Consider the following 13,284-nt stretch of genomic DNA (forward strand, 5'->3'; position numbering starts at 1 on the left):
GGAAATCCACATTTCGTGCGAGGAATTGGTCCGGGCTCTCGATCATTTGCTGAAGCTGTTAAGCTTGGTGTGGACATGGCTGATCGTCGTCAGTCGGGATCCAGCTCTGGGGCTGCATCCCAGCGCGGTCCTGCCTAGCGTGCCCCAGCCCCTGTGCAGCGTAGGCAAGCATCTGCTCCATCTGGTAAGGATCTTATGCCTGCGCGGAATTCCAAGTCTACTGCTTCTACATCGTCATCTTCTCAAGTCCCTGCGCCTCAAGTTGTCGCTGGTGAGATAGAGCAAGTTCTTGACCCTAGATATAAGGACATGATATGTTTCAATTGTGGGTGCCTGGTCACTATGTGGGGAATTGTGTGAAATCCAAGGCTTGTTTCATTTGCCAGCAAAATCATAATGTCAATAACTGTGCTGCTTGGACCAAAATTCAACCATCTGCTACCTTCTTTGGGAGTGGTGCTAGTGGCTTAGGTTTTTACCATGTTGAGGTCCCTGTTGCTTCTAAAACTAAATGGCTTAACTATCAGAACTGTGCTGTGGTGAATAGAGTTAAAGGTGATGTTCTTAAATCTGAGCTTTTTGGCTTGCTCTCTGCTGTGTTCTGCAAAACTAGACAATGGCCATGGCAAATCAGGGAGTTATCCAGTAGAACCTTTTTGGTTAGGTTTCCACCTTGGAAGAATGCAGAAGATTTGATAGAATTTCCTACTTTTGATCTACCCAAGGATGGAGTGAATGTCAATGTGACTGAATGGAAAGGTGCTTGTGACCCTTTTGGGGAGCTTGTGGAAGCATGGGTTTTGGTTGAAGGTATTCCACCAAAATGGTGTACTTGGAAGGTATTTGTCAAGTAGCCTCTCTGTTCGGTGTTCTCACTGATGTGGACTGGAATGGTATGTTTAGGACCTTTTTTGAGAATGTGAGGATAAAGATTGCATGCAGAGACCCAGCTAAAATTCCTTTTGAAAGGTTGATTGAGATGAAAAAGAAATTGTTCCTCCTTGGGTTTACTGTGGAGGGATATGAACAGGTTGGTGGGATTGGTTTTGTGGTGGATGATGAGGATGGAGAGGATGAGGACATTGATGAGGATAATGGTAACTTGCATGGAGATAAGGCTGATGATGTTCAGAATGAAAAACTGACTAATGGTGAAAATGCTATTGATGAGTTGGATAAAGCCAATTTGAACTCACATGGAAAAGGGGCTGGTAGTAGCCACAAAAAACATCTGAGGCAGTTTTTTGCCATGTTACTTGTACTGATAGTGAACATGAGAATTTCCTTATGGAGTGTGTTGTGGAGAATGGCAAGAATTATAGTGTTTCATTGCAGGATGGGTCTAGTGAGGGGTTGTCCCCTGATGAATGCTGGAAATCTTATGACCAGGATCAAGCTGAAGAGGCATGTCAGGCTTTGATGACTAATGCAATAAGTGAAACCCCTGTGGGGAAGAATGTGACCTCTTTTGAGGATATGGGAATTTGTACAACCAAGACAAATGAAACTCTCCTTGAGGATGTTTATCCTTGTGATGACCATAATGATGAAGATGGAAACAAGAGTGTGAGATATTGTGAAAAGCTACTGCTGTCTGTTGATTGCTCTGAATCTGAGGATGAGATAAGCAAAGAAGATGAGATGGATGTTCTACCTACTGAAGCTGTTAAATTGATCAGTTCTTGTGGGCTGAAGAGATCACTGATTAATTCTTTGGAAGAGGTGGTTGATACTGGAAAAACTAAAAACACAAAGGTCAAGTGGGGCCCTGTTTTTGTTGGGGAACGTAGCAGAAATTCAAAATTTTCTACGCATCACCAAGATCAATCTATGGAGTAATCTAGCAACGAGGGGAAGGGGAGTGCATCTACATACCCTTGTAGATCGCGATGCGGAAGCGTTGCAAGAACGCGGATGAAGGAGTCGTACTCGTAGCGATTCAGATCGCGGTTGATTCCGATCTAAGCGCCGAACCACGGCGCCTCCGCGTTCAACACACGTGTAGCCCGGTGACGTCTCCCACGCCTTGATCCACCAAGGAGGGAGGGAGAGGTTGGGGAAGACTCCGTCCAGCAGCAGCACGATGGCGTGGTGGTGGTGGAGGAGCGCGGTACTCCAGCAGGGCTTCGCCAAGCACTGCGAGAGACGAGGAGGGAGAGGGGCAGGGCTGCGCCAAGAGGGAGAGCAAATCATGTGTTGGGCAGCCCCCATACCTCAAGTATATATAGGGGAAGAGGAGGGGCTGCGCCCCCACCTAGGGTTCCCTCCCCAGGGGTGGCGGCAGCCCCCAGATCCCATCTGGGTGGCGGTCAAGGGGGAGAAAGGGGGGGGCGCACCTAGGGTGGGCCTTAGGGCCCATTTGCTCCTAGGGTTTGCCCCCTCTCCTCTTGAGGGCGCCTTGGGCCTTGGTGGGAGGCGCCCCAGCCCACCTAGGGGCTGTTCCCTTCCCACTATTGGCCCACGTAGGCCTCTGGGGCTGGTGGCCCCACCTGGTGGACCCCCGGGACCCTCCCGGTGGTCCCGGTACGTTACCGATAGCACCCGAAACTTTTCCGGTGACCAAAACAGGACTTCCCATATATAAATCTTTACCTCCGGACTTTTCCGGAACTCCACGTGACGTCAGGGATCTCATCCGGGACTCCGAACAACATTCGGTAACCACGTATATCTATTCCCTATAACCCTAGCGTCATCGAACCTTAAGTGTGTAGACCCTACGGGTTCGGGAACCATGCAGACATGACCGAGACGTTCTCCGGCCAATAACCAACAGCGGGATCTGGATACCCATGTTGGCTCCCACATGTTCCACGATGATCTCATCGGATGAACCACGATGTCGGGGATTCAATCAATCCCGTATACAATTCCTTTTGTCTACCGGTATAGTACTTGCCCGAGATTCGATCGTCGGTATCCCGATACCTTGTTCAATCTCGTTACCGGCAAGTCTCTTTACTCGTTCCGTAACACATCATCCTGTGATCAACTCCTTGGTCACATTGTGCACATTATGATGATGTCCTACCTAGTGGGCCCAGAGATACCTCTCCGTTCACACGGAGTGACAAATCCCAGTCTCGATTCGTGCCAACCCAACAGACACTTTCGGAGATACCTGTAGTGCACCTTTATAGCCACCCAGTTACGTTGTGACGTTTGGTACACCCAAAGCATTCCTACGGTATCCGGGAGTTGCACAATCACATGGTCTAAGGAAATGATACTTGACATTAGAAAAGCTCTTAGCAAACGAACTACACGATCTTGTGCTAGGCTTAGGATTGGGTCTTGTCCATCACATCATTCTCCTAATGATGTGATCCCGTTATCAACGACATCCAATGTCCATGGTCAGGAAACCGTAACCATCTATTGATCAACGAGCTAGTCAACTAGAGGCTTACTAGGGACATGGTGTTGTCTATGTATCCACACATGTATCTGAGTTTCCTATCAATACAATTCTAGCATGGATAATAAACGATTATCATGAACAAGGAAATATAATAATAACCAATTTATTATTGCCTCTAGGGCATATTTCCAACAGTCTCCCACTTTCACTAGAGTCAATAATCTAGTTCACATCACCATGTGATTAACACTCACAGGTCACATCACCATGTGACCAACATCTAAAGAGTTTACTAGAGTCAACAATCTAGTTCACATCACTATGTGATTAACACTCAATGAGTTCTGGTTTGATCATGTTATGCTTGTGAGAGAGGTTATTAGTCAACGGGTCTGAACCTTTCAGATCCGTGTGTGCTTTACGAATATCTATGTCATCTTGTGGATGCTACCACGCGCTACTTGGAGCCATTTCAAATAACTGCTCTACTATACGAATCCGGTTTACTACTCAGAGTCATCCGGATTAGTGTCAAAGTTCGCATCGACGTAACCCTTTACGACGAACTCCTTTTCACCTCCATAATCGAGAAAATTCCTTAGTCCACTAGATACTAAGGATAAGTTCGACCGCTGTCATGTGATCCATTCCCGGATCACTATTGTACCCCTTGACCAACTCATGGCAAGGCACACTTCATGTGCGGTACACAGCATAGCATACTGTAGAGCCTACGTCTAAAGCATAGGGGACGACCTTCGTCCTTTCTCTCTCTTCTGCTGTGGTCAGGTCTTGAGTCTTACTCAATACTCACACCTTGTAACACAGCCAAGAACTCCTTCTTTGCTGATCTATTTTGAACTCTTTCAAAATCATGTCAAGGTGTGCGTTCTTTGAAAGTATCATCGGGCGTCTTGATCTATCTCTATAGATCTTGATGCCCAATATGTAAGCAACTTTATCCAGGTCTTCCCTTGAAAAACTCCTTTCAAACAACCCTTTATGCTTTCCAGAAATTTTACATCATTTCGGATCAACAATATGTCATTCACATATACTTATCAGAAATGTTGTAGCGCTCCCACTCACTTTATTGTAAATACAAGTTTCTAACAAACTTTGTATAAACCCAAAAACTTTGATCACTCCATCAAAGCGTATATTCTGACTCCGAGATGCTTGCTCTAGTCCATGGAAGGATCGCTGGAGCTAGCATACCTTTTAGCATCCTTAGGACAAAACCTTTCTTATTGTATCACATACAACCTTTCCTTACGAAAACTGGTAAGGAAACTTGTTTTGACATCCATCTGCCAGATTTCATAAATGCAGCTAATGCTAACATGATTTCGACGGACTTAAGCATCGCTACGGATGAGAAAATCTCATCGTAGTCAACTCCTTGAACTTGTGAAAATACTCTTTGCCACAAGTCGAGCTTCATAGACGGTAACATTACCGTCCATGTCCGCCTTCTTCTTAAAGATCCATTTATCTCAATGGCTTGCCCATCATCGGGCAAGTTCACCAAAGTCCATGCTTTGTTCTGATACATGGATCCTATCTCGGATTTCATGGCTTCTAACCATTTGTCGGAATATGGGCCCACCATCGCTTCTCCATAGCTCGTAGGTTCAGTATTGTCTAACAACATGATATCTAAGACATGATCACGTACCACTCTGAAGTAGCACGCATCCTCGTCGTCCTACGAGGTTTGGTAGTGACTTGATCCGAAGTTTCATGATCACTATCATAAGCTTCCACTTCAATTGGTGTAGGTGCCACAGGAACAACTTCCTGTGCCCTGCTACACACTAGTTGAAGTGACGGTTCAATAACCTTATCAAGTCTCCACCATCCTCCCACTCAATTCTTTTGAGAGAAACTTTTCCTCGAGAAAGGACTCGTTTCTAGAAGCAATTACTTTTGCTTCCCGATCTGAAATAGGAGGTATGCCCAACTGTTTTGGGTATTCTATGAAGATGCATTTATCCGCTTTGGGTTCGAGCTTATCAGCCTGAAACTTTTTCACATAAGCATCGCAGCCCCAAACTTTTAAGAAACAACAACTTAGGTTTCTCTAAACGGTGTCGTCTCAACGGAATTGCGTGGTGCCCTATTTAAAGTGAATGCGGTTGTCTCTAATGCCTAACCCATAAACGATAGTGGTAAAGAGACATCATGGTATGCACCATATCCAATAGGGTGCAGTTATGATGTTCGGACACACCATCACATTGTGGTGTTCCAGGCGGTATTAATTGTGAAACACTTTCCACAATGTCTTAATTGTGTGCCAAACTCGTAACTCAGATATCTCTATGATCAAATCATAGACATTTTATCCTCTTGTCACGACGATCTTCAACTTCACTCTGAAATTACTTGAACCTTTCAATAATTCAGACTTGTGTTTCATCAAGTAAATATTCTCAGCATCTACTCAAATCATCTGTGAAGTAAGAACATATCGATATCCACTGCGTGCCTCAGCACTCATTGAACTGCATACATCAAAATGTATTACTTCCAACAAGTTGCTCTCTTGTTCCATCTTACTGAAAATGAGGCCTTTCAGTCATCTTGCCCATGTGGTATGATTTGCATGTCTCAAGTGATTCAAAATCAAGTGAGTCCAAACGATCCATCTGCATGGAGTTTCTTCATACCAATAGACATGGTTCGCATGTCTCAATCTTTTCAAAAATGAGTGAGTCCAAAGATCCATCTACATGGAGCTTCTTCATGCGTTCTATACCAATATGACTCAAATGGCAGTGCCACAAGTATGTGGTACTATCATTACTATTTTATATCTTTTGGCACGAACATGTGTATCACTGCGATCGAGATTCATTTTAGGTGCAAGACCATTGAAGGTATTATTCAAATAAACAGAGTAACCATTATTCTCCTTAAATGAATAACCGTATTGCGATAAACATAATCCAATCATGTTTGTGCTCAACGCAAACACCAAATAACAATTATTTAGGTTTAACACCAATCTCGATGGTAGAGGGAGCATGCGATGCTTGATCACATCAACCTTGGAAACACTTCCAACACATATCGTCATCTCACCTTTAGCTAGTCTCCATTTATTCCGCAGCTTTTATTTCGAGTTACTAACACTTAGCAACCGAACCGGTATCTAATACCCTGGTGCTGCTAGGAGTACTAGTAAAGTACACATTCATATAATGTATATCCAATATACTTCTGTCGACCTTGCCTGCCTTCTCATCTACCAAGTATCTAGGGTAGTTCTGCTTCAGTGACCGTTCCCCTCATTACAGAAGCACTTAGTCTCGGGTTTGGGTTCAACCTTGGGATTCTTCACTAGAGCAGCAAATGATTTGCTGTTTCATGAAGTATCCTTTTGCCCTTGCCCTTCTTGAAATTAGTGGTTTTACTAACCATCAACAATTGATGCTCCTATTTGATTTCTACTTTCGCGGTGTCAAACATTGCGAATAGCTCAAGGATCATCATATCTATCCCTGATATGTTATAGTTCATCACGAAGCTCTAATAGCTTGGTGGCAGTGACTATGAAGAACCATCACTATCTCATCTGGAAGATTAACTCCCACTCGATTCAAGCGATTGTGGTACTCAGACAATCTGAGCACATGCTCAACGATTGAGCTTTTCTCCCTTAGTTTGTAGGCTTAAGAAACTTGTCAGGGGTCTCATACCTCTTAACGTGGGCACTAGTCTGAAATCCCAATTTCAGTCTTCGGAACATCTCATATGTTCTGTGACGTTTCAAAACGTCTTTGGTGCCACAATTCTAAACCGTTAGCATTACGCACTGAACAATCACGTAGTCAGCAAAACGTGTATGCCAGATGTTTCGCAACATGTACAGACGACGCTGAGGTTAAGCACACCGAGCGGTGCATTAAGGACATAAGCCTTCTGTGCAGCAATGAGGACAATCCTCAGTTCACGGACCTAGTCCGCATAATTGCTACTATCAACTTTCAACTAAATTTTCTCTAGGAACATATCTTAAACAGTAGAACTAAAGCGTAAGCTATGACATAATTTGCAAAGACCTTTTGACTATGTTCATGATAATTAAGTTCATCTGATTATTTAATGAACTCCCACTCAGATAGACATACCTCTAGTCATCTAAGTGATACATGATCCGAGTCAAACTAGGCCATGTCCGATCATCACGTGAGACGGACTAGTCATCATCGGTGAACATCTCCATGTTGATCGTATCTACTACACGACTCATGTTCGACCTTTCGGTCTCTTGTGTTCCGAGGCCATGTCTGTACATGCTAGGCTCGTCAAGTCAACCTAAGTGTTTCGCATGTGTTCCGAGGCCATGTCTGTACATGCTAGGCTCGTCAACAACCGTTGTATTCGAACGTTAGAATCTATCACACCCGATCATCACGTGGTGCTTCGAAACAACGAACCTTCGCAACGGTGCACAGTTAGGGGGAACACGTCTCTTGAAATTTTAGTGAGGGATCATCTTATTTATGCTACCGTCGTTCTAAGCAAATAAGATGTAAACATGACAAACATCACATGCAAATCATAAAGTGACGTGATATGGCCAATATCATCTTGCGCCTTTGATCTCCATCTTCGAGGCGCGGCATGATCACCTTCGTCACCGGCATGACACCATGATCTCCATCATCATGATCTCCATCATCGTGTCTTCATGAAGTTGTCTCGCCAACTATTACTTCTACTACTATGGCTAACGGTTAGCAATAAAGTAAAGTAATTACATGGCATTTTCATTGACACGCAGGTCATACAATAAATTAAGACAACTCCTATGGCTCCTGCCAGTTGTCATACTCATCGGCATGCAAGTCGTGATTCCTATTACAAGAACATGATCAATCTCATACATCACATATATCATTCATCACATCCTTTTGGCCATATCACATCACATAGCATATCATGCAAAAACAAGTTAGACTCCCTCTAATTGTTGTTGCATGTTTTACGTGGCTGCTATGGGATTCTAGCAAGAACGTTTCTTACCTATGCAAAAGCCACAACGTGATATGCCAATTTCTATTTACCCTTCATAAGGAACCTTTTCATCGAATCCGATCCGACTAAAGTGGGAGAGACAGACACCCGCTAGCCACCTTATGCAACTAGTGCATGTCAGTCGGTGGAGCCTGTCTCACGTAAGTGTACGTGTAAGGTCGGTCCGGGCCGCTTCATCCCACGATGCTGCCGAATCAAGATAAGACTAGTAACGGCAAGTAAATTGAAAAAAATCGACGCCCACAACTACTTTGTGTTCTACTCGTGCATAGAAACTACGCATAGACCTAGCTCATGATGCCACTGTTGGGGAACGTAGCAGAAATTCAAAATTTTCTACGCATCACCAAGATCAATCTATGGAGTAATCTAGCAACGAGGGGAAGGGGAGTGCATCTACATACCCTTGTAGATCGCAATGCGGAAGCGTTGCAAGAACGTGGATGAAGGAGTCGTACTCGTAGCGATTCAGATCGCGGTTGATTCCGATCTAAGCACCGAACCACGGCGCCTCCGCGTTCAACACACGTGCAGCCCGGTGACGTCTCCCACGCCTTGATCCAGCAAGGAGAGAGGGAGAGGTTGGGGAAGACTCCGTCCAGCAGCAGCACGATGGCGTGGTGGTGGTGGAGGAGCGCGGTACTCCAGCAGGGCATCGCCAAGCACTGCGAGAGACGAGGAGGGAGAGGGGCAGGGCTGCGCCAAGAGGGAGAGCAAATCATGTGTTGGGCAGCCCCCATACCTCAAGTATATATAGGGGAAGAGGAGGGGCTGCGCCCCCACCTAGGGTTCCCTCCCAGGGGTGGCGGCAGCCCCCAGATCCCATCTGGGTGGCGGCCAAGGGGGAGAAAGGGGGGGCGCACCTAGGGTGGGCCTTAGGGCCCATCTGCTCCTAGGGTTTGCCCCCTCTCCTCTTGAGGGCGCCTTGGGCCTTGGTGGGAGGCGCCCCAGCCCACCTAGGGGCTGGTCCCTTCCCACTATTGGCCCACGTAGGCCTCTGGGGCTGGTGGTCCCACCTGGTGGACCCCCGGGACCCTCCCGGTGGTCCCGGTACGTTACAGATAGCACCCGAAACTTTTCCGGTGACCAAAACAGGACTTCCCATATATAAATCTTTACCTCCGGACCATTTCGGAACTCCTCGTGACGTCCGGGATCTCATCCGGGACTCCGAACAACATTCAGTGACCATGTATATCTATTCCCTATAACCCTAGCGTCATCGAACCTTAAGTGTGTAGACCCTACGGGTTCGGGAACCATGCAGACATGACCGAGACGTTCTCCGGCCAATAACCAACAGCGGGATCTGGATACCCATGTTGGCTCCCACATGTTCCACGATGATCTCATCGGATGAACCACGATGTCGGGGATTCAATCAATCCCGTATACAATTCCCTTTGTCTACCGGTATAGTACTTGCCCGAGATTCGATCGTCGGTATCCCGATACCTTGTTCAATCTCGTTACCGGCAAGTCTCTTTACTCGTTCCGTAACACATCATCCCGTGATCAACTCCTTGGTCACATTGTGCACATTATGATGATGCCCTACCGAGTGGGCCCAGAGATACCTCTCCGTTCACACGGAGTGACAAATCCCAGTCTCGATTCGTGCTAACCCAACAGACACTTTCGGAGATACCTGTAGTGCACCTTTATAGCCACCCAGTTACGTTGTGACGTTTGGTACACCCAAAGCATTCCTATGGTATCCGGGAGTTGCACAATCTCATGGTCTAAGGAAATGATACTTGACATTAGAAAAGCTCTTAGCAAACGAACTACACGATCTTGTGCTAGGCTTAGGATTGGGTCTTGTCCATCACATCATTCTCCTAATGATGTGATCCCATTATCAACGACATCCAATGTCCATGGTCAGGAAACCGTAACCATCTATTGATCAACGAGCTAGTCAACTAGAGGCTTACTAGGGACATGGTGTTGTCTATGTATCCACACATGTATTTGACTTTCCTATCAATACAATTCTAGCATGGATAATAAACGATTATCATGAACAAGGAAATATAATAATAACCAATTTATTATTGCCTCTAGGGCATATTTCCAACAGTTTTATCTTAGAAGCCACAAACTAGGGGGCATGGCAATGTTAACATTATGAAAAAAAGCTGCTAAATACAAACGAAAACAAAATTTGGAGGTTCCTCAGACTTACAAAGGTAACTCATTTGCTTTACTTGATCCTGCTATTCTTACTCAACATACTGATAAGATTAGTCTGAAATTTGGTGATGATGCATACTCTCAATCTGAGATCATTAATGATTTGATTGTTGATGAGAATGAAAAATGCTTGCATTTTGCCAATAATAATCCTGAAATTGTTTTACCACCCAATTTAGATATTGATTTGATTAATAATAGTCATAGTCCAGTTAGGTCTTCTCTTCATATATCAGTGGGCACTGCTGATGCTTTGAGAGAGTCACCTGCTGTTTTGACTAAAGTTAAGCCTTGTGGCTTGTCTCACCCATTCAAGATAGCTTAATTATGATTGGCCTTATTTGGAACATTAGAGGCTTGGGACAACCTGGGAAAATTCAGTGCCTATGAGATACTATTGCTAAAGCTAACCCTGATTTCATTGGGTTCCAAGAAACTAAGAGAGAACTTATATCTGAGGGTTTCCTCAAAGCCCTGGACAAAAGAAATCTATTTACCTGGCATTTTTTGCCTGCTTTAAAAACTGCTGGTGGTATTTTAGTAGGCTTCAAAAATGATCTGTTTCAGGTGATTGCTGATACGTCTCCGTCGTATCTATAATTTTTGATTGTTCCATGCCAATATTATTCAACTTTCATATACTTTTGGCAACTTTTTATACTATTTTTGGGACTAACATATTGATCCAGTGCCCAGCGCCAGTTCCTGTTTGTTGCATGTTTTATGTTTCGCAGAAACCCCATATCAAACGGAGTCCAAATGGGATAAAAACGGACGGAGAATATTTTTGGAATATTTGTGAAATATGGGAAGAAGAATCAACGCAAGACGGTGCCCGAGGGGGGCACGAGGCAGGGGGCGCGCCCCTGACCCTCGTGGGCCCCCCGTAAGGCGGTTGCTGCTCTTCTTTGGCCGCAAGAAAGCTAATTTTCAGAGAAAAATCTGGGCGAAGGTTTTAGTCCAATCGGAGTTACGGATCTCCGGTTATAAAAGAAATGGTGAAAGGGCAGAATCCAGAACGCAAAAATAGAGAGAGACAGAGAGACAGATCCAATCTCGGAGGGGCTCTCGCCCCTCCCATGCCATGGAAGCCAAGGACCAGAGGGAAAACCCTCCTCCCATCCAGGGAGAAGGTCAAGGAAGAAGAAGAAGGAGGGGGCTCTCTCCCCCTCGCTTCCGGTGGCGCCGGAACGCCGCCGGGGGCCATCATCATCACCGCGATCTTCACCAACACCTACGCCATCTTCACCAACATCTCCATCACCTTCCCCCCTCTATCTACAGCGGTCCACTCTCCCTCAACCCGCTGTTCCCTCTACTTGAACATGGTGCTTTATGCTTCATATTATTATCCAATGATGTGTTGCCATCCTATGATGTCTGAGTAGATTTTCGTTGTCCTATCGGTAATTGATGAATTGCTATGATTGGTTTAATTTTCTTGTGGTTATGTTGCTGTCCTTTGGTTCCCATCATATGAGCGCACGCGTGGATCACACCATAGGGTTAGTTGTATGTTGATAGGACTATGTATTGGAGGGCAAGAGTGACAGAAGCTTCTACCTATCATAGAAATTGATGCATATGGGATTGAAGGGGGACCAATATATCTTAATGCTATGGTTGGGTTTTACCTTAATGAACGTTAGTAGTGCGGATGCTTGCTAATAGTTCCAATCATAAGTGCATAGAATTCCAAGTCAGGGATGACATGCTAGCAGTGGCCTCTCCCACATAAAACTTGCTATCGGTCTAGTAACGTAGTCAATTGCTTAGGGACAATTTCGCAACTCCTACCACCACTTTTCCACACTCGCTATACTAACTTTATTGTGTCTTTATCTAAACAACCCCTAGATTTTATTTACGTGCTCTTTATTATCTTGCAAACCTTTCCAAAAACACCTACAAAGTACTTCTAGTTTCATACTTGTTCTAGGTAAAGCGAACATTAAGCGTGCGTAGAGTTGTATTGGTGGTCGATAGAACTTGAGGGAATATTTGTTCTACCTTTAGCTCCTCGTTTGGTTTGACACTCTTACTTATCGAAAGAGGCTACAATTGATCCCCTATACTTTGGGGTGGTTTCTACTACTAGATCCAAAACTGATAACCTTGTGTGGCAATTAGTTGTGGTGTATGGTTCTTCTTATCCTGGATTTAAAATGGATTTTATTGCTGAACTACATGACATCTTGGGAGCTATCTCCTATCTTGTGCTGGTGTGTGGTGATTTTAATTTAGTTAGACATGAGACAGATAAAAGTAGTGGGATCATTAATTCTCACATTACCTTTTTGTTTAATGATTGGGTGAATAGGTGGGGCTTATTGGAGATTCTATCTCCAATAGGACATTTACTTGGTCTAATAATCAGAGCAACCCAATCTTTGATGTTCTTGATAGGATATTCACTTCTGTGGATTGGGACAAACATTTTCCTTTATCTTCCTTGAGTGCTCTTCCCAGGGTGGGAAGTGACCACACCCCCCTGGTACTGGATACTGGGGCTAGGAAATTCTCTAGTCCAAAAATGTTCAGATTTCAAAAATGGTGGCTATCTGATACATCTCCAACATATCTAATTTTTTTATTGTTCCATGCTATTATATTATCTGTTTTGGATGTTTAATGGGCTTTATTATACACTTTTATATTATTTTTGGGACTAACCTACTAAC

Source organism: Aegilops tauschii, chromosome 2 (assembly GCF_002575655.3).
Source record: "Aegilops tauschii subsp. strangulata cultivar AL8/78 chromosome 2, Aet v6.0, whole genome shotgun sequence".
Classification (NCBI taxonomy): Eukaryota; Viridiplantae; Streptophyta; class Magnoliopsida; order Poales; family Poaceae; genus Aegilops; species Aegilops tauschii.